The sequence below is a fragment of the Lepisosteus oculatus genome, chromosome 14, assembly GCF_040954835.1.
Source record: "Lepisosteus oculatus isolate fLepOcu1 chromosome 14, fLepOcu1.hap2, whole genome shotgun sequence".
NCBI lineage: Eukaryota > Metazoa > Chordata > Actinopteri > Semionotiformes > Lepisosteidae > Lepisosteus > Lepisosteus oculatus.
Genome location: NC_090709.1, coordinates 9615200 through 9620159, shown reverse-complemented (window position 1 = coordinate 9620159; position 4960 = coordinate 9615200). Strand labels below are relative to the sequence as shown.

General features: G+C 43.3%; 1 non-coding gene and 1 pseudogene across 1 annotated transcript; both read right to left on the bottom strand.

Annotated features, from left to right (window-relative positions):
• Window positions 1-475: 475 nt before the first annotated feature.
• Window positions 476-594, bottom strand: LOC138218877 (5S ribosomal RNA; annotated as a pseudogene).
• A 3724-nt stretch (window positions 595-4318) lies between these two features.
• LOC138217214 (5S ribosomal RNA) lies at window positions 4319-4437 on the bottom strand. Its single transcript, XR_011180926.1, has one exon. It is a non-coding gene; the product is annotated as a 5S ribosomal RNA (ribosomal RNA).
• Window positions 4438-4960: the final 523 nt, after the last annotated feature.

Genomic DNA, 4960 nt, shown 5'->3' with positions numbered 1-4960 from the left:
GTTTCTCTAGAAAAGAAATTACATTGAATCTAAAAATGTAAAACATATTTTAGCTTTTGAGAAGAGCAATGTAGGGCAGGTCTTTATATTTTATTGGATAGGTCATAAAAGTGTTAAAATAATTGAATAAGACATTTAGCAGCGATAACTTATAAGCACGAGCAAAAATTGATATTTATAACGCTTATAGATTTTAACAATATACTGTTATACAATTATACAATATACAGACTTTACTAAAATGTTTACTTTTAAAATATTACATCACAACATGTCCACACCCAGGCACCTGCCGTTAAAGGTTATGGGATGTAGAGATACAGTATATAAGGTTCATGATAAGAATAAAAACCGCTCATGCTAATACACAAGCACCTGTGTCTCACCAAAGCTGACAAATAAAAAGCCAAAACACCACACTTGTGAACAGGAGAATGAGCGAGTGAGTGGAGATAGGGTGCCTCCTGCAATTATAGACTTAAAACACCTGTTTTTCCCAGGTGGTCTCCCATCCAAGTACTAACCAGGCCAGTCCATGCTTAGCTTCTGAGATCAGACGAGATCAGGCGTGCTCAAGGGGGTGTGGCCGTAAGCAAGAGCAAGGCTCACTGGCACCCTTCTTATTGAGAGGACAGCTCCGTCACCTCTCTTACGACGCTGCTTTTTTTCCCTTGCGTTTTTCTCTTCTTCCCACGTTCTCTCTCTTCACAGCCTTCGTCCCCGCTCTATTTCACTTCAGCCTTTCACTCTTGCTTCCTTCCAATGAGGACGGAGCTGCGGGAGAAAGGGCGCTATAGAGGATTGCTGTGGAGAGCTGCTGCTGTGCTTTGACATCTGAGCTCTGTGGAAAACGATCTCAATACAATTCTGAAAAACGCGACTCCCAGAACGCCAGCCGAACAAGTCTTGAAGTGGAAATCTAATAAGTAAATTGATTCTTAAAATATAGAGAGCTTTGCAAAAAAATATATTGGTGCTTTTAGATAATATATTTCATGGATGTAATTGCTGTGCTACAGTACGTGCAGAATTTTTGAAAACAGTGCGTCAACAAAGTACACTGTTTAGGTTACTTTAGAAGACAATGTACAAAATCAATATATGCTGTCTGGGTCGTTAGAATTAGCTGACAGTAACTGATTAGCTTTGAATAACAAATCTAGTGCTTCTTCTCTTGCTTTTTGATGTAATCTGTTTTCTCTTAGGGAAAGGGGAAGTTTTAGAAGGGACAAAGCGCTGAGCTTTTTTACAGCGCAACGTCTTATAAAAACCCTGTACTGCTTCTAACAAATTGAGTCTCTGGTTGCACTTTGCGAAGTGGCAGCAGGGCTCCCAATATTGCAATATTGAAATAAAGACCTTACTCAGGTGAGAACTCTCTCTTCCTTGCTTCCTTGATAGTTATATTTCCATGACACTGGTTTTAATGTCTGTAGATTGTATCTTATTCTTATTTCTTGTTTTGTTTCATGTTCATTTTATGTGTTTTCACCCAGTTGACTCCAGTTAATAACAGTTCACCCAGTTAATAGCCACTTTTTATGCGCGAAAAATGGGTGATCTTTCTATCTCGTGATCAGCTTAGTATCTTTCTGTAAGTTTTTTTCTTCTTAATTAAACGTTTAAAATACATGAATTTCATAAAGACAACACACGTTTCGAACAGAAAAAAATCATATTCTGTTCTCTTCCTGGTATGTATAACAGATCAGCAGGTCTTATTTTCCCAATTGCTTTTTTCCACTGTATTTATCATATTGGCTAGCCAATGTCCTCTCTTAGCTAGGTAATGTTACTTGTGGATGTGTTTCTGCGTTGCGTAGAAGCACATGTATCCATAGAAAGTGTATTATACTACTATTTGAGCTACAGTACATAAAAATAATTAAATCGTTATTAATTTCTTTAGGTACGTGATTCCATATTATATTCCCTATTAATCAAATTCTAAAAGTATGCTTTTGTTTACTCCGATAACGAGCACATTCACAGAAAATGTTAATATCTTATGACTTTTCACAAAGTATATAAACTTAAGATGGTCAGAAGGAGCATGTAAAAACTTTTCCGAAACGTGGTAAAATCTTACTACATGTAAGACTTTGATGCTTAAAATGTTTAGGAAGAAAGTGGAATACTGGTGTGTATTTTTTCTTTAAACTACCAATACCAGCCATATACAATTTACACTATATGTTTATGTTCCTAAATTAATATAGTTTATGGTGGTGTATCGTGGTTGTAGAGGTTTGATGGGTTTACTGAGACAATTATTAACTGTAGCAGTAATCACGAGGTTGTTCGTTGTGGCTTTTAGAAAAACAATCGTCAACTAACAACGCACACACACGGGTTCAATACACGAGATACATTTATTCATATAAATTGTGCACCAAACATATACTAGTCTGCCTGGATACGAGCGGCAGACCTTACTGTGAGGGTTATCAATATACAAGGTATATAATCTCGAAGAGATGCCAACACTAAGAGATACACAACAGAGAATATATGTCAATATATATCGTTCGGTTACCAAATCGCTAATCAGTGTTATTACCCACTGTTACTCGGAAGTAAATACATTACTCATGAATTAAATTGATAACAACTTGTGTTGAGGTACAATTGAATTCTCGAGATGCAATGTAGAACATGGGGTTTACTTATCCACTGTGTATGGATTTGGAATTTCCCGGCACGAACACCAAACCAGCTGACAGGCTCTGTTGCAGCCTCTGTTCCAGCGGTTGTCCAATGGGCGTTGTCCCGGCGTCCTCTGGCTACCGGCCAACCAGTTGAGGTACAGCTCGGAGTAGGACGGGCGGAGGAATCTGACTGCGGCGCGCAGGGCAGTCGTTGCTCCGAGGAGATCTGCCAGCAGTCCAGCTGGCTAGTAGAAAGTCTCTATGCACAGAGTGTGACCGCGAGTCCTCACAAGTCACTCTTTTGCCTGGGAAGAAGCTGGTTCGTTCCCGGTCCAGCGCTGCTTCTGAATAAGCTATTCAGGTTGTCGACGAGGGTCCAACTGTAGGCTGCCGTTGATCAAGCGGAGCATTCACGTTGGTAGAATTCTGAGTACGTACGGGATCCTCGGCCTTGCACTTAGAACAAAGTCCAAGTCCCTTTGCAGACAACAGCAGTTGTCACATGATTGTCTCTGAGGATGCGCGAAAATGGCCAAGGAGAGCCCCGATCTGAGCTTGCGCTCCCTTTTTGACCAAGACATAGATGTGTGCTGATTGGTTGAGAGTTTGGCGGGCATTGGAGACCCACGTGGTATTACCACGCCCTGCCAGTCCCTGATTGGTTGGTCAAGGTGAGATATGAGTCACTTACTCTTGACACTTAGGAAGGCAGTCCAGATGTCCATTTGGCACTCCCTAGACAGATAGGCACCAATGGATGACCATTGATCATGATAGCCAGGCTAAGCTAAGTGCATCCCCATCTGGGAGCTGTCCATTATCAAAAGAAAACACCTTAAATCAACCTGCATGAATACTTTCTCTGTGGCTGCACCACAGAGATGGAGGGTGAGATGGGGCCTCATTTAGGACAGCATACCACCGCTTAATTCTGTCTTATTAACAAGCATTGCCGCTACAACGGCATCTCTCCTGTCAAACTTCCTCCTGACATGTTTGACAGGATCTGGGCCGTGGTGAACAGTGGGAAAGACGCCCTGTGGAGAGTGAGGAACATGGGGCTGTTCAAAGGCATCGAGATCGCAGTCAAGGCAGCAGGTAGCCTGGCCCTGTTCATCACCCGAGAGAACTATTACCTCAGAGATCTGTGGAGAGAAGGGAGGGAGGAAGCAGAAAATCTTTGGGAAATAGAGGGCATAGGTCAATATCTCAAGAAACTGTGAAAAACATGTTTAAGTAAAGAATGTGATTTTCACCAGAAAAAAAGAAATTGTTGCTATGTAACTGGTACCGTGTCAAAATGTAATGAGATGTGATCATATATACTGTTTTAAGTACGTATATTAATGTAAAGCTTTCTAATTTGTGATGTCCTGTGTTTTTTTTTGTGAAAAGAAAATAAAGTTCTTAAAAAATCGATTCACCCAGGGTGAGGCTCGGCCATTGCACTCCGGCTGTGCTGACCCCTGCGAATTCCCCAAATGTGGGAATCTCAGGCAGCTTCGATATTCGTTTTACAAACGTTTTTTTTTTTTAATATATGGGTCACACACATGCCATAGCAACAAAACATCTCTAGAGATGAGGCTATAGATCACCTTTCCATCCTCCAGGTTTTCCTCCCAAAGCCTACGGCACCAACGGCGACCCCTGCAGGCTGAGAGAGCAAAAGCTTGCAGCACCTGGTATTCCCAGGAAGCCTCCCATCTAAGTACTAACCAGGCCCGACCCTGCTTAGCTTCCAAGATCAGACGAGATCAGGCGCGTTCAGGGTGGCTTGGCCGCAAGTGAAAGCCATGGCGCCTGACTCGCTACTTGAAACTGTGTGTGGCTTGGGCTCCGTACCCCCCGAGCGGGACTGAAGGATTGTTTGTGTGCAACTCTTTGGAAAGGAGCCTCTTTCCAAATCGCATTGCGTACCTGGATGTTGGCGAATGTGCTCCCTTGTGTTGGCTTGTCCCGCACTGGAGGAGAACAAACAAACTGCACGGAGGAGCACAAGGCAAGTCTTCACAAGACATAAACCTCCAGTGCACAGCACTCTGAAATCATTTCTGGGCTGTCGCGTGTTTATTTCAGCACATAAAGCGCACCAGTCCAACACGTCGACCGGGCGCGCGACACCTCCGCCCTCTTGTGGCCTTGCAGCGTCAGAGCAAGAAGCTCCTTCTTGCTGCCTTTCCGCTGTGTTGCAGAGCCCCGAGAGGGAACCTGGAGCGCACACTTTGTGGGGGGCGGGGGACCGCGTTCGCGCTCTGCCCCCGGTCTCTTGCGCGAGTACTAAATCTCACGGCCCCAGCCAGCGGCCAGGA